General features: G+C 49.0%; 1 protein-coding gene across 2 annotated transcripts in view; it reads left to right on the top strand.

Annotated features, from left to right (window-relative positions):
* Positions 1-22562, top strand: part of LOC119393648 (muscarinic acetylcholine receptor gar-2) — a 136467-nt gene that overhangs the window by 35297 nt on the left and 78608 nt on the right. Inside the window, exon 2 of one of the 2 annotated variants that reach the window (XM_037660758.2) lies at positions 1808-1879. The exons of the other annotated variant lie outside the window; for it this stretch is intronic. The gene's annotated coding sequence lies outside the window, so the exon portion shown is untranslated. The remainder of the gene's footprint in view (positions 1-1807; positions 1880-22562) is intronic. 2 annotated transcript variants of the gene reach the window in all.

Genomic DNA, 22562 nt, shown 5'->3' with positions numbered 1-22562 from the left:
TAATAACCGAGGGGTAAACACCGTGGCTGCACGTTTCAGTTCGGCTGTATGAAGTTCTTGGGCGGTGATTTTCTTTTCTGAACTCAGCACTAACTTGACCACCATTACACATATAGCACTCTAAAGCGTTCGCAATTTGTCCTAAACATACTTGCCTGCGCACAGCGTACCCTATTGTGCACAAATGTCGTGCTTATGCTCCGTCACCGTCATGATAATCTCATTGCCTGTAATCACGAACACTAAGGAAGAGGAAGCGGGTCTGTTTCTTTTTTTCTATCTTACAACGAGATTTTTGTAGCGTTAGCTACACTGGCCTAGCCGAGCCAGTTTCGCGTGGCTCCTCAAGAGCCGTGCTGCGCATGCGCGAGGATTATCGGAGCCGTCATCTTCCGCGCACTCCGCCGCTGCCACGCGCTACTCGCTGCCGCCGGTCTGCGCTTTCCAGAGGAGTGAGGTCGTAGCCGAGGTAGACGTACTGGCGCCAGCGCGCGCGCAGCTATTCGCCTTCGCTGCGCAGTCGCCGTCTGACACTGCGCTGGAGCCGCTTGATAGCACCTCTGACTGGCGTTTTCCAGTGTGGTTTAGCCATGGAGAAGGAGAGCGCAAATGCTGCTCAACGGCGCAGAAGAGCGGAGAAGATTAACTCATCGGATCCCGTGGTAGTTGCCTGGCAAAATAAATATACATGTGCCACATAATATGCATACCGTGTGTGTGTCACTGAAGCAGCAGTAAGCATGATAATCAAGCTAATCCTAGACAATCAGGAAAGCTAAGAACAATCAGCTGAACCTTTGCTAACGCTACGTTATCCTGGCATAGCCGAGCTAAGCCACTGCAACATTTGTTTTTCCGTTTTGCTTGAGGCAATGTTTTACGCTTAGAGTGAGTGTCTTCCTCCCATAAGTTGCTGGACACTGTAGAGTATGCTTTCAGTTGGACACCTAACGAGATGTCCGTAGCAGTTGCTGGTGGCGTCATGATTGGACTGGCACTTAATGTGCTACAGCAATGTTATCTGGCCATTGCAAGATCTTGTTTTTTTTTCCTTAAAGGGCTACTGACACCAATTTGCGAAGTTGAGTTTACTCAACCATATAAATCTCCTGTATAGAGGGACAGCTATGCGCAAGTGTGAAGCTCAGTAAACGCTGATAGGATATTTTATTTTGACATTAAATTTGATTTTCGCGTGGCGCACATACTGACATCGACACTATCATTACTTCGCGCTACAGTGTCAATCCCGGTGACTTCACGCAACAGTATGACTATTTGTGATGACGTCAGGCACCAAAACATTCGAAATGGCCGCTTGTGCGTTCCCAAAAACATTCAAAGTGGCGACTTGTGCGTCAGCAACGGAATCACGTAGCGGAGTGGCCGTGAAAACGTCACGATATCTTGCGTAAGCACGTGACGAGAAGCTCATACCGAGCTTTGGCGTCAGGGTACAGTAGGAACCGACACTATCTTCTAAAAACATACTGTATTTACTTTTTATGGCGCGCTCACGCTTACCAAAACATTTTCTAGGCTCTTAACGGCATGGCCTTTCATTTGACGCAAAAAAATATGAAAATAATTGTGTCAGTACCCCTTTAAATAAGTGTTTGCAACCTTCAGACTCCGCGGTGCACGTAACAGAAAAAAACAAAGCGATAGTTGGTGGTTGCAGTCTTTCTTTAGCGTCCCTACGAAGTGCGGACGATAGTTTGGTCACTTCAGGTCATCGCAGAAACATTCTCTTTTCTTATGAATGCTGTCTCGCATATATTGGTAATATAGTACACTTTCGTTTCAGACTTGGAACAAGCATTTGGAAGGCAGGGAGTCCTAACCTAAAGGAGCGTCCAATCTGCTACCCTGCATTCGGGTAAATTTCACTTCGGAATGATTTACCTTCAACTACTGAATCTTGTACGTATCTTGCAAACTTTAATGATTACCTTAAATATCATTACCTGCGATAACCCTCAAACCCTGGCTTTGTATCAGACTTATTCCTGACTTGTTGGCTTGGCTTTCTTTTATACCTTGTTTTTTCATGTTTACATTGTCTGAAATGAAATGTTCAATAACGTGTTTAATATATGTTTGATTGTACTCATTCTTCTGGGTTATTAACATCAATAATGCATAATTAAGTGTTTTTTTACTTTGGGACCATCGTCTGTATATTTGTGATTCTGTAGCTACAATTTTGAAACAAATAAATCTGAATCTGAAAAAAGAAATGCATAAGAAAAGAACAGGAGGGACGACAAAAAGGCCGTTTAAGGAACGGTCATGTCTTGACACAACGAGCTAATTCTTTTCCGCCCGCCGAGCTAAAACACTTGCAGCCGCGAAAACCGCAGGACGCACAGTGGCGGAACCGCCAAATTAGCAACACCGACTGCCTCGCTGATCGAGTTAATTCCGTCGGACGTGCAATTTCTTCGTTGCTCGCCGCCGTCCGCCCCGTTGGAAGCCGCTGGATTAGCCATGCCCGAATGCGTTGTCGCGTAAGCCGCCTAGGAGAGGCCGATCACGTGTAAGCTGGCGTGAACGGTGCCCCGGATAGAAGCACAGAAAAAGAGGGGGAACAGCGTTTTGTTTGTTTTTGACGAAAATGACGTCACACTTCACGGTTGGCTGCGTCGCGTTCGCAGACCTCACCGACACCGGGTGGCAAAAGCGCAATTTGCGCAGTTTGAGAATTCACTGATATCTATCTATCTATCTATCTATCTATCTATCTATCTATCTATCTATCTATCTATCTATCTATCTATCTATCTATCTATCTATCTATCTATCTATCTATCTATCTATCTATCTATCTATCTATCTGTCTGTCTGTCTGTCTGTCTGTCTGTCTGTCTGTCTGTCTGTCTGTCTGTCTGTCTGTCTGTCTGTCTGTCTGTCTATCTATCTATCTATCTATCTATCTATCTATCTATCTATCTATCTATCTATCTATCTATCTATCTATCTATCTATCTATCTATCTATCTATCTATCTATCTATCTATCTATCTATCTATCTATCACGACGAGATGCTCAGCTTCTTATTGAGGTTCTTAAGGCTGCGCAAACATTCTCGAAGACTTCTTCACTAGCGCAAATTAGAGATGCGCATCTGCAGCGGCCGGGAAGCCGCCTCCAGGGATGGCTCGATGCGATCTTATATATACCTGATACCTGCATTCACGCACCCTGTTAACGATGCTCAGACGGCACGATCTATGCGCATTTCGAAGTGCTCGCCTCGGGCGATTTAAATTGAATAAGTGCTCGCGCGAGCCGTGCCTGATTTCGACGAGGATTTGTTGGAATCCCCCCTAATTTTTAAGAGGCATCATTCTAAGCCATGCTGTGTATGAGTGCGCGGAGAAGTCGTCTCGAATCCGACTTTCCTATGAGGCATAAGAGTTCTGTTCCCGATCTACTGTGTACCGCACTGAGAAAAAAAAAAAAAAGGTAAACTTTTAGTTTTTTTAGGCTGGTTGTTCGTTAGAAATACAAAGCAGTAGTGTCTAGACGCGATGCTGATCGCAGTTTCAAGTTAGGCTTTCAAAATGAAAGCCGCTTATCTCTCATTCCCATAAATTTAATTCTGAAAACCCCGCTGCGTCACCGTTTTTTGGCCCGGATGTCTAAAACACTACATAAGTTTCGTTTTTCTTTTCTTCTGATCTCATTGCTACAAAAAGAAAACAAGGTATGCAGTTTGGTTCACATTTCTTAAAAGAACACGTTCCATGTTGCTTGTGTGATTTAACAGTTGCAGATCAACAAGGAGCGTCTGTTCGTTCTGTCTTCTATTTAAGTGTCTCGTCCCCAGCGTAGTTTAAGTTCTCAAAATAATGTCGATCAACAGACTCTCATTGCATGATATAAGGTGATGTATTCACGTGACCGCCTTTAAATTGGTGTTGGCTTAAGGACATTCGTAGTGCTGTAACGTAGGATGAATATTCAGATTAATATGCGTCTCGGAAATGTCGATATTATGCCGGTGTTTTGGAGCTACGGAAGCGACTTAACGGATCCCGTTATGCGATCAGGCGACACATTTTTCCCCCTGGTCACTCTCCATGGACTACCTGTTTCGCTGAATTGTAGGGAGGCCTGACGCTTAGGCGGCTTCATGCAAGTCTAAACGAAACGGACATTCTCGCATATTTGATATCGGAAAACAAGCATAGCTATAGCTACGGCAATCTTCAATTTAACCGGACGAAACTACTGTACGCCACACGGCACCACCCCACGACGCGGTGGTAGACGGTTGGTCTTGGTCGAACACTGTGTTTTGGGCCACACCGTAGACCTGGCAGTTCCGCAGGCGTGCCTTGTACAAAATTAATGAGGCGCAGCTCGATTTCCTTGTTCAGGGACTTGTACGCGAAAAAAAAAAAGTTGTCGAAATCGCTACTTAAAAACTCAGCCGCGCGTGAAAGGCACAGCGAATTCTTGAGATCCTTTTTTAGACATTTTCCTGGCGTCTGAATAATGTAGGTGTATCGAATTGAACGACACGCGTGTTTCTTAATAAAGAACAAAAATGTCGCTTCACGGGTGACAAAGTGGGGAAAGAAATGCTGATCGTTATAGTTTTCCGCGGTGTTTCGTAGACGTTAAGAGTGTGAAGGCATACCACCGCTAAGTTTTGACATGTACACTAAATATGTTGACTGCGTAAGCAATTGGATGAACGTATTTGGGATGCGGCCATCAAAACTGATTGATTTTATTTCTTGCATATCTTAAGTGTGGTCCATTTAGCGTGTGTTTAGTGTTTTCGGGTCACATGCAGGTGTTAGAAATGTGGGTTCTAAGGACATGCCCTCCTAATTTAGTTAACATGACATGATATAGCCAGGAGTGTAAATGAACTGAGAGAAAGAGATGGAGAGAGGGAAAGAGTTTTCCGGTTGTCTGCCGTGCACTGGCGCAGTAGCAAATGGCCATGTGCCATAAACGTATTGATGACTTTGAACATAGCGTTTAGGATTGCTAGTGTCTCAAATCCTTAGTGCGAGCGCGTAAATGATTGCCTGTAGTGGCAGTTAATGCTGCGTGCAGGCCGAACGACAATTAATCATTAATACTACGGAATCGGAGGCCATTCTTCGTGCCATTTCTTTCCGCGTGTTCGCTTGGAAGTTTAATGACACTCTGCAGAAGATGGTATGTTCGTATATGCGTCCTAAAGGTCCCGCACAGACTAGACGATATTATTCAACTTTGTTGTATAGAGGTATACACAAAATATTCAGAACGAACGACTCCATGGCTGCAGCGAGTTGCTGCCGCGTAATAATGTGCGCATCTGTTACGCCTCTGCACTGCTGTTACACTGCTGCGCGCCTACAGAATCCATACACACACGAAGTCCTCATATGTACATACACGAACGCCCAGGCAACATATATGTACCGAGTAAGCAGCACAAAGTTGCTGCTGGAAGCCAGAGGTCTCTATTAAATGAGTTGGCGATAAATAACAGGTCCCGACCTCGTGCCCTCAGACGTCCCCTTCTGCGAATTGAACGTCGACAGCACAATAAACGTAATTTACGATCTCTCGCATGTTTTCCGGAATTATTAATAAGCCGTTGCATCAGCCAGGCGCGTCATGCGAGCAGGCGATCATTCCCTCGCCGTCGTTTTGCTCTCTCTTTTATTAATCTTGCCTGGAACATGTCCGCGTGAACCAAGTCCGTACATACCTCGCATTTTCTCTTTGCGCAAGCCGCGACCAGCGCTGTGAATGGATACGGTTTGCTTTCACGCTTTACGGAAAAGTCGGGCTTCCTAAACGGACATCTAACTGCGGTGAGCAACGTTTTAAGTGCGGTTTAATATTTTTTGACAGATGAAGAAAGCCCGCAAAAATATGAAAAGATACCATGTGGCTACACGGCAAACAGCCTTAGATAACTAGAATGAAAATGAAGAAGGAAAAAAAAAAGAAAAGAGAAAGATCGAGCAAGTGTTTTCTCTGCTATTTCGCGGCCGAAGCAACACTTTGCTTTGGTTTTGGTATGAACCGAGCTCTGACCGCTGTACTTGCAGCGCTCATAATGGGCGCGGATAGTTATCTTTTGTTGATGCAACACCTATCACTACAAAAACCGAATTGATAGTCAGTCCATGATTAGAGCAGTACTGTGGCCACATCATAAGACTAGCCAGATAACAATTTTTCGTGCAAAAAAAGAAGTGGAAGGAATCGCTGAAAAATCGCGACACATTCTGTTGGTCTTCGTTCCGTACCATTCTGAAGGTGACGCGCTTTCTCTGACGGTGCGCGAAAGGCAAAGGAATTGCTTGCAGTCGGCATATTTGAGGACGCTGCTTTCATGTGCTGTTGCGTGTGTAAAGTCCCATGGTATTCTTCACATTTCATGGGCTTTCGTCAGAAGCCAGAAAAAAAAAAAAAACGCCAGGCCTGCGCTGAAACCACAGCACAGTCACATCGAAAGCTGGAAGAGTGGCCTTTCTAGAACCCGTTGTAAGCTCTCTTGGGGCTACTAATACAAGTACACTAGCAAGGTATTGACTACGCCATAAGTAACAATTTTTGTGAAATTGGGAAGCACCTACTAAGCCATTATTCGTCATTCTGCGGGGAAGCGAGGCACCAGCTACACGTCTGTAAGGCATTATGTGCACTTTGTTGACGCGACGACTGATTTGGTTGGTAACAACTTTATTGGCGACGACTGATGACGATGAAGAATTATGGCTCAGCCCTTTGTAATGGGTTGGAAGCTTTAAACGGCCCACCAGTTATGCAATTTTCATTGGTTGACGCACGGTCGCTATTTCTCTCTCCCGTCATGCTGTATAACATACGTTGTCATGGGAGAGAGACGGGGGGGGCGAAGAACTTTACTGAGACCCCGAGGAAATGGATCATACGCTTATGGGCTTCCTTGGCAACCAATACAAGTGCACTTGCGAGGAACCCACTACGCTATAAACCATTGTAATTTTTGAGAAGTAGGGCAGCAGGCACTGTGCCATTTTACAGCGAAAGCTGTTATGAGATCATTTCAACGGCCGTTTTTGGTGCCGTAGTTGTCCGCCGCCGCCGCCGCCGCCGGTGTCCGTAACCGCTAACGCTCGAAATAAGAAAAAAAAAAACGAAATAAGAAAAAATTTTCAGGATGGAACGGGGTTCGAACCTGGGCCCCCTGCGTGGGAGCCCAGTGTAGTACCTCAGAGCCATGCCGTTTCTTGGAACTGCCTTGCAAGAAGACGCTATACAGGCTTCATGTCCAGAAGGAACCACATTAACATATGTAATTTAGAGTGGTAGAAGAGTGAAATAACAAACCACGCTCCACACAACGCGAATTATGTAACCAGGCGTCACACAATGCAAATTGCGCAACGAGTGGGCTGTTGGATGCTTCCAACCCATTACAAGGGGCTCTGCAATAATTCTTCGTCGTCATCAGTCACAATGCCAACAAAGTGCGCATAATGCCTTACATGTTTTTAGCGGGTACCACGGCTCTCCGTTGAATGACGAAAAATGGAATAGTGGCTGTTTCCCTATTTCACAGATATTATGATGAGTTATAGCGTAGTGGTTTCCTCGCAAGTGCACTTGCATTAGTTGCCAAGGAAGCCCATAAGTCTCCCATGATTCATTTCCTCAGGGTCTCGATAAAGTTCTTTCCTCCTCTCTCTGTCTCTCTTTCTCACGTCAACGTATGTTATATTGCATGGTGGGAGAGTGAAATAGCGACCGGGCGTCAAACAATGCGAATTACGTAACTGGTGAGCCGTTTAAAGCTTCCAACCCATTACAAGGGCTGAGCCACAATTCTTCATCGTCATCAGTCGTCACGTAAAGAAAGTGCACATAATGCCTCAAATATGTGTAGCTGGAACCACGCTTCTGCGCACAATGACAAATAATGGCGTTGTAGGGGCTTACCAACTTCACAAATATTGTGATTTATGGTGTAGTGGGTACCTTGCTAGTGTACTTGTATTAGTAGCCCCAAGAGAGTTTACAACGGGCTCTAGAAATGCCGCTCTTCCAGCTTTCGCTGTGACTGTGCTGCGCTTTCCGCGCAGGCCTGGCGTTTTTTTTTCGTCATTCTACGGAGAGCCGTGGTACCTGCTGAACGCATGTAAGGCATTATGCGCACTTTGTTGGTGCCGTGCCTGATGACGATGAAGAATTATGGCGGAGCCATTTGTAATGGGTTGCAAGCAGGCACGTAGCCAGAAATTTTTTTCGGGGGGGGGGGGGGGGGCGAGGCCTAATTGTTCGAAAGAAAGTCTTTCCATGGCGAAAAGAAGAAAAAGTTGCCTGGAAATATAGAAGGTTGGACGAATTTCGGGGGGGGGGGGCGGGCCCCCCGCCCCCCCCCCCTTGCCTACGTGCCTGGTTGGAAGCATTTAACAACCTACTCGTTGCGCAATTCGCATTGTGTGACGCCTGGTTACAGAATTCGCGTTGTGCGACGCTTGGTGCTTAGTTTACGCTTCTACCACGCTATATTGTATATGCTAATGTGGTTCCTTCCCGACATGAAGCCTGTATAGGACCTTTTTGCAAAGCAGTTTCTTTTTTTTTCTTATTTGCGACATAGACTTGCCCTTAAGGCATAATAGTTTCAAGCACCGGCATGGCTCAGAGGTTGAATGCTGGGATCCTACGCAGAGGGCCCAGGTTCGAACCTTGTCCCATCCTCGACTTTTTGTCTTATTTCGAGCGATAATGGTTACGGACACCGGCGGCGGCGGCGGACAACTACGGCGCCAAAAACGGCCGCTGAAATGATCTCATAACAGCTTTCGCTGTAAAAGTTAGCACGCAATTAGCACATTGGTGAAAATAGTTAGATGTATTTACATGCCTTAGAGATGCCTAGTATTGCCTAATTGAGAGCCCTTAATAATTATAACTCGTGTTAAAAATGAATTCAGTCAACTAATTGAGTGTCATTATTGAAAAAATTACTAGTGCCTACTCCACTTTACCGGCAACATGATCTACTAAGCTTTCCTTTGCGTAGCACCCTTCGCCTTTTTAGAATCTCGGTGTTCAACATATGGGACACCTGTTATAGCACAAGCCCTGAACCGCGATTCGTAAAAGATCTCTTACGCTTCAGCAGTGTCTAAGAACAGGTAGCGAAGGTCGTAAACTCTGACACGGCACAATCGAAAGTGAAGTGTTTATCGAATGCTACTACCAACTATCGGTTCGTAGATTTCAGTGAAATTCCCGCTAAAATGACGCGCGCATTTCAGACGTCCTCAGTTTTGTTTACACAACACCCAATGACTAGAGCACCTGTACTGTAGCGGGAGCTAATACGTGATCCCTAAAGTTGAATGTTTACAGCGATGAATACCAAACGCGCGGCTTTCTCATGCCTACGTGCATGTTTACGCCCTGTCTCATGCAGTTACGTAATTTCTCATTAATTCGTCATGTTTAACGTCCCAAAACCACGATATGATTATGCGAGGCGCCGTAGTGGAGTGCTCCCGAAATTTCTACCACCTGGCGTTCTTTAACGTGCGCCTAAATCTAAGTACACGGGCCTCAAGCATTTTCGCCTCCATCGAAACTGCGGCCACCGCAGCCGGGATTCGATCCCGCGACCTTCGGTTCAGCAGTCGAGCACCGTAACCACAAGACAGCCGTGGTGGGTGTTACGTAATTTCTCAAACTGCGAAGCAACGCGAAAACCACCATACTTTCTTCGCCTCGCAAAGCAGCGCCTTCATGCTTTCGAACCTCTAATGTGTGGGCATTCGCACGTGTCAACGTGAACTTGCACGTACACGGGGAAATCCAATCGAACGTTTTGCCCGGCGACCGAAGTGTCCCTTCGTATACGAACGCTGTCCGGCGCGTTTGCAGTGACACCCCTCCCCCCTCCCGTTTCACGTACGCTGAAAGTTGCTCTGCATGCGACAGTTTTTTGCAATGTGCTTTCGTCACCGAATCGTGCCAGCTGTGGCGACAATGATCGACATCACCGCCCAATCGCTGGACGCGCGCGGATCCTGCAGTCGTTTAGCCGCCGTGGCGTATTTCCTCAGAGGCGCGTGCGCCGCCGTCGTAATGTCGTCTTCGTCGTCCTGGGTGCCAACGACATCCTCCTATAATGTCGCTGGCGTGTACATTACCTCCCGATGACTGCATGGCGCCCGCGAAGTCTTCCTGCGGGCTCAGCGACACGCGCCGTCTAATGAGACCCCCTCCCCCCTCAGCCTCGGGAAGCGTGTGCTAATGAATCGTGCAGGGAGAAAGGAAAGGGAAGCCCCGGCAGTGCCGAATTTATTGCGTTATCAACAGATCCCGCGCATCCGCGGTGCATCGACGTTGTTTATTTTTCCTTTGTCGGGACTAAATTGGGCGTTGTAGGAACACGGGTGCGCGGGCTCGAGACAGCAAAAAAAATAAAAAAAAATAAGCGTGTTAGTTTATCTCAGTACGAGGGAATGCGGTAAACCGTTTTTAGTAACGCATCTCTTTTTTTTTATAACGCAGGGCACAATATATAGTTTGAGTGTTCCTATGACGATGAAGCCTACTCAGGGCCGAAGGATCGACGCCTAGATGTAACCTGTTTCTCGATTTCTTTATTTCCCTAATACAGTGATTTAATTGCGATTTAAGAGTAAGATCCAGCGCTCATTCGGCTGATATAGTGGAAAGAATCGAAGTGGAAGGAAAAATATGCAAGAAATAACGAAAAAAAAATTCGCCGCGTATCTGCGTGCTTCGCTGCAAATGTCGTCTAAAGACGATAGAAGAGGTGCCGCGTGAGATATGGACGCCATCTGGCAATACGTCGGGAAACATGAGTGTTGTGTTGCGGGCTGGTAGTCCCGGCGCAGCAGCAGGCGAAGACCGGCGGTGACCAACGTGACCAGCGGGGACGCCAGCCAGCCCGGACACGCGGTTTGGCGCGAAGCGCTGAAGCAGAAGAAACGTCCGCACTCAACGAGTACTCTCCACACACTCTTTTAATTACACGTCGCCTGGGTAAACGGGAATGCCAGAGCGGCGCCCCGTGGCATTCGTACTGTGCAATACAGAACCGAAACTGAAACACAACAATGAACTCGTGCAGAGGGCACGGAGGAATTCAAGTTTCAGCGCAGTCGCATTTTCAGCGCAGCTTAAGAAACTAGGGTCTTTATAATTACGTATGTATGCATTTTCTATTGAAGGAACACACCACTTAATAATTACCTAGTGATTTTGCACCTCAGATATGCGTAATGTTTGCTTTTTGATCGACAATGTACACAAGTATGAACCTAGTCAGCCGTTCAATATGGCTGGCCCTTGCGCAAGTGGTTCAACTTTGGCCGAGTGGCTGAATCGAGTGACGTGCCGACAAACAGAAAGACAGACAGACCAAAATTTCTCTGTTGAAGTATCCCAAGAAAGACTATCGTCTTTAAAAATGAAAGGAAACCGTCAAAGCTGCTGCGGTTTCGAACTATCGCGAATCTGGTGTATAACGCATTTGTAGATTCTGTAGCTGTACTTCTTCGTTGCCCTATAAATGAGTTTTACAACACTTTGCACGAATCATGTAAAGACACAGTGTAGAAAACGGGGGGGGGGAGTAATGTTATCGAAAGTTCCCTTGTTCCATTTAAAGCGTACTATTGTGCGGGTAATTACTTAATTAATTCCTGGGGTCTAACGTCCCAAAATCAGGATGTTATTATGAGAGACGCCCCAGTTGAGGGCTCCTGAAATTTCGAGCCCCTGTGGTTCTTTAACGTGCTCTTGAATCTAAGCACACGGGCCTCTGGCATAATGCCTCCATCGAAATGCGGCCCTCGCGGCCGGGATTTGATCCCACGACCTTCGGGCACCGTGCCTTCGAGTCAGCAGTGTCGTGAGGGTATATTAAGAAAACAAAGCTAAGGTTATAATTGATTGACTTTATTCAGTTTGTAGTACCAAACCTACGCCTGTGATATCATGCGCCTTAATAAAATGAGCCTCGGATTATTTTTTGTTACTAAGCTAAAGTGTACGCTGGTTTCTGTTCTTCACCCCCGCAGGGTCTGGGGCTGCCACGACCCCGTTGGTGGCGTAATGGCTTAAATCAGTTCAATTTACTTTTCATTCAATGCTTCATTTATAGCCGCGATTTTAGAATAAGAATCTCTAAAGTAAACACGTCTCGCATTTCTTTATTCTTTCACCAGTCGAGAAACGACAGCCACTGCGCTATACCTCCACGGGCGACCAATATCGCGTGCGGTAATTAATATGCCGCCATCATCATCATAAAGCTCAATATCTATCGTCTTGGCGGTTGTATAAAATCCTGAACTCTACGAAATAAAACATCGGTAAAACAAACAAAGAGAGAGACAGAGAGAGCCGAATTTCACGAAGGCTGCACTTCGCTGTCCAGGGTGCACGCGCCAAGAACAGCATCGCCGTCCTAATACGAAGCACGGAGAGCTGTTTACACGCAGCGATGGACCCCGACTTTACTGATTAATCGTTGAAAGTCAAGGGCGTGTCGGCGTAGTAACGGCTTACGCATTAGTGTAGCTTGGAGGCGCCCCACTTTTGCGCCATTGTTCGTCGCGCGGAGGGTCCGCGATGTCGCAAGCACCGTTTAGCGTCGAGGGGGTTCTTCGCAGAATCGGAACATGATATACTACTGCAGAGAGACGTCGAAGATGCTGGGAAGATACGGCCGCACAGCTGAGGCAGAAAAGGAAAAGGGGGGCGGGGAGGAGGCTGTCGGTAATGGTTTTTTGTGTCGCTGAGCACGTTGTTCGGCGCTTGTCCGCTCGGAAACAACGATTACCAGCGTTGGAAACATCCTGATCCTTTTACACGGTGCGACCAACTGTGGACGTCTGCGAAACCTGTGGAGTGACGCTGTTGCGCGTCAGCATGAAGACTATCGGCTGTACCAGTGCGAAGCAGGCGTTTGTGACTGGAAAAAAAAAAAAAAGGACCGCTCTCGATTGTTGTGAACTCGACACCCAAACTTTCTTCCGAAATGAAATGTTTTGCTTGTATATTATAGGTAATGCGCTTTTCTTGTGTAATAATTGTGCGTGTGTGTGTTTGTGTGTGTTGAGACAGGCGTTGTAACCTGTTTAAAAGTTGTCGCATTTTCTACGAAAGCCATAGAGACCTATGGTCCATACTGGGGTTTGCATTATTGCTGTCCACTCCTCATAAAATTGAAGGGCATACTTTATGGACATTTGGCAAAGCTTGGCCTTTCGGGCTTTAAACGGCCTTGTAACGATATTTAGCACAAAGGTATTTTTCCGTTTTATTATTGTGGCACAAATGCGGCAACTCGCAATATTTGCGCGTGTTCCCGGAACTTACTGCCTACGCGAGTCTCAAAGAAAAAAAAAATATTTCTAAATTACTGGGTCCGGACGTAATACCGGGCCAACCGAACCCCAACGAGATCGCTCATAATCGTGCGCGAGGATTCGTATGCCGCGGCGATGTGGGGCCCTCTAATGGTTCGCAACAGCTCGAGTTCGGCGATCCACTAGTCACCTTTCACGAGATTACCTCGCACTACAGGGGGATTAGACGGGTGTTTTCATCCCCTCACCACAAACTCGGTAGAGCACAATCTGTCACACTGAGAATGCTCCAAACGGATTCGTATCCTTCAAGGAGCTTCATGAGTAGGATACATGCGGAGATAGATTCAACGTGCCCAGACTGCGGTGACGTTAGCTCGTTGAAACAAATGCTCTGGCGATGCCCTGCGTTGCAGGACTACAGTCAAGAAGCCTGGTGGACCGCTGCTATTAACGACCACAGCTACGACGTCCAGCTCATGGCTGTCCGGAAGGCCCGTGAGAGGGCGGAGAGGCTCGGCCTCCCCGTCCCGACATGGGACTAGCCATGAGTTGGATGTGTAAACATGTCACGCTCTTCCCTCCGGACCAAATAAATGTCTTTTTTTTTCTCTCTCTCTCTTTCTAAATTAAGAAAAAATAAAAAATAAATAAAGCGCGATAAATAACGGCTGAAGAATACCTGCAGATGCATGTAAGCAGTATAAGCGCAAACAAATCTACGTGTTTCTCATCATTTGTAATTGAACGATCTCAGCGCCAGGTATATGTTTAGTAAATTTAGTTAGAAAGGCAACATGCTTAAATAGAGTCCATGCGTTACTATTTGTGCGCACACATCTCTGATCATTTATTGTTTGAAATTCAGCGTTATCTCCTATTTTCCGTGATGCCAATGCCCACGCTAGCAACAACGGCATTATGTTAAAATACAAAGTGGCCTGACCTTCAAGGTCACCTTAAAGAGTTTACTTTCTCTCATTCAAAGTTGCCTCGCACCTTCTTGTCTCTTTTTCATTTTTCCGTTCTTTGTCTGCCTCGTTTCGAATGGGTCGTGTTTCCGGCAGCTTCCTTTCGTTAAGGAACAATTCGGATATCTTCTTCTTCGGAACAGAGTTCGTTTCGAGTTGATTGGTCGCTCTTTTCACTCCTTATTCCGGCTCTCACGGCTTTCTTTCTTTCTTTCTTTCTTTCTTTCTTGTTGAAACGAAGAACGAGAGAGCTGGTGTTAACGAAACGAAACATGACGAAAAGAATCTCCGCCTTGGCGCAATCGGGCGTCGCAACTGCGGCAAATTTACGATGATAAATGATGGGTGCCGGCCGGCCGCGCAGTTTCAAAATTTTTGTCTTTTGTTTATCGAAGGGAAACTCGACGCCCAGCGAAGGTCTTGCCACAACCATTTATTTGGTGTTCAAGCATTAACCCTTTCGCTGGACGCCCTGACTCTGCTGTTTGGAAGCGGTTCGACACTACGTTGTGTGTGTGTGTGTGCGGGCGTATATATATATATATATATATATATATATATATATATATATATATATATATATATATATATATATATATATATATATATATGTGGGATGCGGTGGTCGGTGAAGGACGGATCCCAACATAAAACAAAACGATGTTTATTAACGTAGTAGCAGCAGCAGGGCAAGCATGCCGATGCTGCGCTTCGAAAGGTTAGAGAAACAAAAAAAATGCAACGAAGCTTGGTAGCTTGGGTTATATAGCCAGCGGTGGTGACGTAAGCCTCCGACGGAACTGCGTGGCGCTGTCTTTTATCGGGAGCGTGTTGCAGCAGGTAGCTGTGTCACGCCGGGCTAATCAATGACGAGGCGGAGGCTGCGTAAGTCTGTGCGCAGTGGTCGCCACATATATATATATATATATATATATATATATATATATATATATATATATATATATATATATATATATATATATATATATATATATATTATAAAGAGGTTTATTAGCGGCGACGATATTTGACGATACAGTGACAGTCAAGGCGGGGCCGACTCTCAGCGCGAGCTGCGTTCTCTTCGAGCCGAAGAGGGCGACCCACTAGAAGGTGTTCGAGAGGACGACCCATTATCAAGTTCGAACGCTTCGCTACAATTACCCCCGGGTAGGAAAAGGGAGCCACCTGGCGACCTAGCAACTAGTCACTATGAGGGGGTCGTGGTAGGGCTTCAGGCGCTCCACGTTGACAATGTCGCGCCCTCGACGGCGCATGTCCGAAGACGGTTCTATGGGTTCGATGAGGTAGTTGACCGGGGATGTGCATTCGACGACACGGTAGGGGCCTTCGTATTTGGGCAGTAGTTTGGAAGAGAGGCCAGTTGCAGTGGTAGGGACAGAGAGCCAAACGAGCGCTCCAGGGAGGAACGTGGGCGCAGAAGTGGTGTTGTCACCGCGAATGCTCTTCTGCCGCTCTTGGTTATGCGTAGTGAAGGTCTTGGAGAGCTCACGACACTCCTCAGCAAGTCTGGCTGTGGCAGAAATAGGCGCACATTCAGAGCGATCCGGCTTGTAGGGAAGTATCGTGTCCATGGTGTGCGACGGGTGCCTTCCGTACAGTAAGAAGAAGGGTGAAAAACCAGTAGTGCTCTGAGGGGCGGTGTTATAGGCGTAGGTGACGAAGGGCAGAATGGCATCCCAATTGGTGTGATCGGCGGCGACGTACATCGAGAGCATGTCGCCGAGCGTGCGGTTAAAGCGTTCGGTTAGGCCATTCGTCTGCGGGTGGTAAGCAGTAGTTTTGCGGTGAACAGCATGGCACTCTTTGAGAATGCCTTCCACGACTTCCGACAAGAAGACACGGCCTCGATCGCTGAGAAGCTCTTGGGGTGGTCCGTGACGCAGTATGAATCGGTGTAGTAGGAAGGAGGCAACATCGCGCGCTGTAGCCGCTGGGAGGGCGGCGGTTTCGGCGTATCGCGTTAGATGGTCAACAGCGACGATGGCCCAGCGGTTACCAGCCGAAGTCAGAGGAAGTGGTCCGTACAAATCGATGCCCACGCGCCCAAACGGACGGTTAGGGCAAGGTAATGGTTGTAGACCTGGTGGCGACACGTGCGTTGCAGGTTTTCGGCGTTGGCAATCGAGGCAGGAGCGAACGAACTTCTGCACGTAGCGGTACATCCCTCGCCAGAAGTATCGTTGTCGAATGCGGTGGTAAGTTTTGGATACCCCAGAGTGCGCGCATTGCGGGTCAGAGTGGAAGGCCTCGCATATTTCAGAACGCAGACTGCGGGGTATCACTAGTAGCCACTGGCGGCCGTCGGCGTCGTAATTGCGTCGGTGCAGTAGGTCGTCGCGAACGGCGAAATGGTGGGCTTGACGACGCAACGCGCGAGTGGATGGTGTTGCGGACGGATCAGTGAGCAAGTCGATCAGCGAGGTGATCCATTTATCCTTGCGCTGTTCGGTAGCGATGGTGTGAACGTCGATTGAAGCAACAGCTATGTGAGATACTGAGCAAGGGGCATTGTCGTCAGGCAAGGGAGAGCGCGAGAGGGCGTCGGCATCAGCATGCTGGCGTCCGTTGCGGTACAGCACTCGGATGTCGTAGTCTTGCAGGCGAAGTGCCCAGCGGGCGAGACGGCCTGAGGGATCCTTCAGTGACGACAGCCAGCATAGTGCATGATGGTCGGTGACGACATCAAATGGGTGGCCATACAAATAAGGTCGAAACTTTGTAAGGGCCCAGATGATCGCCAGGCACTCTTTTTCCGTGACCGTGTAATTGGTCTCGGCTCTGGTAAGCGTACGGCTTGCGTATGCCACGACATATTCGGGGAACCCTGGTTTGCGCTGCGCAAGGACAGCGCCGAGGCCTACACCGCTGGCATCCGTGTGTACCTCCGTTGGGGCCGTAGGATCGTAGTGGCGTAGTATGGGAGGAGACGTCAACAAACGACGGAGCTTTGCGAACGCGTCGTCACACTCGGACGACCACGACTTCAGGGGTCCGTTACCTCCAAGGAGCTTCGTCAGCGGTGATATGATGGTGGCAAAGTTTCGTATGAAGCGTCGAAAGTACGAACACAGTCCTACGAAACTGCGCAGTTCTTTGACGGACGTAGGTTTGGGAAATTCGGCCACGGCCCGAAGCTTGGTCGGATCGGGAAGGATTCCGTCCTTGGACACGACGTAGCCGAGGATTGTCAGCTGCCGTGCTGCAAATCGGCACTTCTTCAGATTCAGTTGGAGGCCGGCGTTGCGCAAACGCGTCAAAACATGCCGCAGACGTTGGAGATGCGTGGAGAAGTCCGGAGCGAAAACCACGACGTCGTCAAGGTAACACAAGCACGTGTGCCATTTCAAGTTGCGCAGAACGGTGTCCATCATGCGCTCGAAGGTGGCGGGCGCATTACACAGACCAAACGGCATGACGTTGAACTCGTACAAGCCGTCGGGCGTGACAAAGGCTGTCTTCGGTCGAGCGTCATCCGCCATGGGCACTTGCCAGTACCCCGAGCGCAGATCAAGAGATGAAAAGAATTCGGCTCCTTGCAGGCTGTCAATCGCGTCGTCGATTCGCGGCAGCGGATAAACATCCTTGCGAGTGATCTTGTTGAGCCGTCGGTAGTCCACACAGAACCGCACGGAACCGTCCTTCTTCGCAACGAGAACAACGGGAGACGCCCATGGGCTGTCCGAGGGCCGAATAACGTCGCGTCGAAGCATATCGTCGACTTGCTCATTAATGACCCGACGTTCTGCGGGAGACACGCGATATGGACGTTGCCGCAGTGGTGGTTGGGCGCCAGTGTCGATGCGATGCGTAACAACGGAAGTGCGGCCAAGAGAAGTTTGCCCGATATCGAAAGAAGAACGAAATTCTTCCAGCAGGCAGAGAAGTTGGGAACGCTGGACCGATGTGAGGTTGTCAGCAATGGAGGACCTAAACACATCAGCAGGTGACGAATCGGACGTGGAAACAGCACTGAGCGTACGGGAACTGGGACAGTGCGTGTCGTCGGGTGCGTCCATAACTTGTGCGTCTTCGAGGGGTTCCACTCTGCCGAGACATTCCCCTCGCACCAACGTAACGATGAACGGGGATGGGTTGGTCACAAAAACATCCGTGTCGCCCTGGGTGATTTCCACGGTCGCAAATGGCACCAGCAAGCCTTTCCTAGTGAAAACGCGGTCACATGGAGAAAGGAGTGCGACGGCGTCGCAGAGACCGGTGCAATAGACTGACACAGCCGTTGACGAATTTGCAGGAACTGTGATGTCGTCTTTGACGAATACCTTGGTCGCAGCCGATGAACTGTCTGCCGGCGTCAAATCTGAGAATGGTGAGAGCTCTATTTCGGCTGGTGCGCAATGAATGACGGCGTCGTGGCGGGCGAGAAAATCCCATCCCAGGATGACGTCGTGAGAGCATGAAGAAATTATAATGAATTCGACGGCGTACAGAGCGTCCTGAATGAGGACGCGGGCGGTGCATACCGCCGTCGGGTGAATACTTTGGGCGCTGGCTGTACGGAGGGAGAGCCCGGAAAGTGGCGTCGTCACTTTTCGTAGCAGGCGGCTTAGTTTAGCGTCCATAACGGATACGGCGGCTCCAGTATCGATAAGGGCAGAGGCGCGAACACCGTCCACAAAAACGTCTATCACGTTTGATGGGCTTCGCTGAGGGCTTTCGCAGTTCGATAGCGTCGCAGCCCTTGCCTCGTGGACTGCGACGACTAGTTTTCCTGATCGCGTGGGACCGGACGTGGCCGCATCGGTGACAGCGAGCGGCGTCGTGGTGACTGTGAACGGCGGGTAGATACAGCTGGGCGAGACGTCGGCGACGGAGGCGTAGGTGGGTCGTAATATGGGCGGTTCGACTGGCTGGTGGCAGGCGACACGTCTCTAGGCGGCTGCACGCGGTTGCAATAGCGTGCCACGTGGCCGGCGTAACCACATGCGAAACATATGGGGCGATTGTCAGGTGTGCGCCATCGGTTCGCTGGGGCAGGGCCCGCCCATGGTGCAGGACGGGATTGACGGGGCGGCAACTGATAGGACTGCATGGTGGGCTGCAGTCGTGGCCTGTGCGTGACGTCGGCGTAGGTTACCGGTACATCCGCTTCGAAAGAGTGAGGTCGAGCGGAGGACTCGGCGTAAATGTGTGGTGCAGCCGTAGCGATTGGTGGGGGCGTTCTTGCGACAACTTGGGCGTAGCTCAAAGGTGCAGGAGCCGGATGGTGCTGGTGGTACTCGGGCATGACCTCCGCGATTTCCTGCTCGATTGCTCGACGGAGGGGAGGCAGAAGGGTGGGCGACGGCTGTTGAGCGTACCGAGGGCGAGCAAAGTCCAGCAGAGAGAACTGGCGCGCGATTTCCTCGCGCACGAATGTCTTCATCTCTGCGAGCAACGCGGAGTGGTCGGGTACGGTCGACAAGCCAGCGAGCTCGGCGTCGCGTGATGGAGAGCGACGGGTCATCGATCGCTGCCGGCGCAGCTCCTCATAGCTTTGGCAGAGCGTTATGACCTCTGCCACTGTGCTGGGGTTCTTGGCGAGCAGCATGGTGAAGGCGTCGTCGTCGATGCCTTTCATGATGTGCCTGATCTTGTCACACTCGGACATGGTGGCGTCGGCTTTCTTACAGAAATCGAGGACGTCTTCAATGTAACTGGTGAAGGATTCGCCGGCCTGCTGAGCGCGTTGACGTAAGCGCTGTTCGGCCTGCAGCTTACGAACGGCAGGGCGGCCAAACACGTTGATAATGGCGGTCTTGAAGTCGGACCACGTCGTAAAATCGGATGCGTGGTTGTTGTACCACAGGCCCGCCACACCCGCGACGTAGAAAACCAGGTTAGTCAATTTTCCTGCCTCGTCCCATTTATTGGGGACACTCACGCGCTCGTAAATCGCGAGCCAGTCCTCCACGTCGGTACCATCGGCGCCAGTGAAGACGGGAGGGTCGCGAATACGAGGGACACCAGGACATGAGGTCGGTGTGGGCGGGGGCGTTTGCTGGGAGGCGTCTTGAGGCATGGTAGGCGGCAGGGTACGGGATCGAAGAGCCAGGGGCATCGAATGAGGGCCGAGGTTGTTGTGAAGGCCCAGCACTCTCCACCAAATTATAAAGAGGTTTATTAGCGGCGACGATATTTGACGATACAGTGACAGTCAAGGCGGGGCCGACTCTCAGCGCGAGCTGCGTTCTCTTCGAGCCGAAGAGGGCGACCCACTAGAAGGTGTTCGAGAGGACGACCCATTATCAAGTTCGAACGCTCCGCTACAATATATATATATATATATATATATATATATATATATATATATATATATATATATATATATATATATATATATATATATATATATATATATATATATATATATATATATATACGGGAAATCTCGGCATGTCGACTCAAATTTCGCCCTTGAATGCCTCCGTTGCGACAGTGAACGTTCTGCCGTGTCAGGTCAACCTGCGCATTGAGGGCTCGAAGTGATCGCCTATGAAATTCTGCAGCCATCGTCGTGCAAGGGTGTACCGCTCGAATTCGGGGGGGGGGGGGGTGCGCTTTCTCCGAATGCAACATTGCAAAAGCGTTTATTGTCGGGGTTTATCGACGAAGGGCCGGGAGTCTGTTTCTTTGTTTTATACGCCGTATTCGAAGGCGCGTTTATCGCACCCTGAAAATCGAAGATGAAAGAAGGAAAAGCGGGGCAAATTCGGGTGCGGCTCCGCTACAGTTGAGCAGTCGTGCTCGGGGCGTTCAGTAGATTTATTATTGGTGCTTATATATGTGTAGGTCATCGGCGCGTGACTCACGGCGGTTCGCTGAATTCCAAACGCGGCGAAAGCAATGCGCTTATGTTCTCCATTTTCCTTAACTTCGTTTACATAGCGTCAGTGCCGTCTTTAAGGCGACTGCGCGTTTATTCAGGCTCGAACGCGTGTTCACCGTGTATGAATATTCGCGCGCACTACGGTGTAAGATGGCCGCACCGCGGTTTATTACGCCCCTGGTTGTATGTTGCGCAGTTGATCGTCACAATGCATTACCAACTCGCCCTGCGCTATGTTCTTCTATGGCTCTTTTGCATCGTTCGTGGTGACGCCCCCACCGACGCTCACTTTTCTCGTTCGATGACGCCTCTAAGGCTTTCACCTTTACGCTTAGCTTCACCTTTACACTTAGCTTTACCTTTACACTTAGCTTTACCTTTTCACTTAGCTTGAAGCAGAGCCATCAATATCGTACCATTTTGCCGAAGCGTATCTCACGAGGCCGCCTAGAAAGAAGCGCGTGGTTCAGATCTTTCCCGCCAGGCGCCGCAACGGTCCCAGCTGCTCGCGATCTTTCAGTGAAGTCAATCAATTTATTTTCATTATTTCTTCCTGACGGTTAAGTGGCCCTTATCGTAAGTGAAGTTATGCTCCGATATCGTTTGTGTCCAATATAACGCTTAACTTGAGCGATAACCACCGATTTCTATGGAACCAGAGTGTCACTCGGTGCCCGTGCCACTAAAGGAAATGAACAATTTAGAGCACTGCTGACTATACTATGGTTTAGTAGTTGTCCCTGTATATTTACTCGGCGGTATTCCAAACGTAAGCTGGTGGATAGAAATATTTAGAGCCCCTCAACTGTTTGTGAATAGGGACGAGCAACGAAGCTGAGGGAGTGTTCCGACGGCGAGACGGAGCGCGTGCATTTGGCTTCACTTGCCCGATCGTCGTCGGTGGCCTTAGCTCGATGGCGAAGCGCACACCCGCGCTTCTGTGCGCGCCGACGTTCCTCGTACTGCCACTGCTCCTCTTTGAAACGTACGACAGGCGTTAGACGTATGGCGAGTCTAAGGAGCCACTGAACACGTCGCTAGCGCGATCTCTTACGTCACGATACAACGGACAAACGCGATTGGTTGACGAGGCGTATTGGAGAAAGACCATGTCGTCTTATCAAAGACGGCTACGCCAATCGCAGCGCGCTTACTTGCGCGGACGCGCTCACGTCACTGCCAGTATGGGTTAGGTCATGTAATGAAGAAGCAGAATTTAAGGTCCTGCTGAAAGCGTGGTGTGATGCACGCTTTTTAGTCTTAACTTAGAAAACGCCGCCAACCCCACGTTTCATACGACTCCACGAGATGGCGCGACGTGTCTGTCTGGTCTCAATTTAGTGACTGAGCGGGCCTCGAAGTCGGTGCCAACTACAGTGTAGTGC

This window comes from Rhipicephalus sanguineus, chromosome 5 (assembly GCF_013339695.2).
Source record: "Rhipicephalus sanguineus isolate Rsan-2018 chromosome 5, BIME_Rsan_1.4, whole genome shotgun sequence".
NCBI classification, from domain to species: Eukaryota; Metazoa; Arthropoda; class Arachnida; order Ixodida; family Ixodidae; genus Rhipicephalus; species Rhipicephalus sanguineus.
Note: the sequence above shows the minus strand (reverse complement) of the source record. Positions and strands in the feature narration are given on the sequence as shown.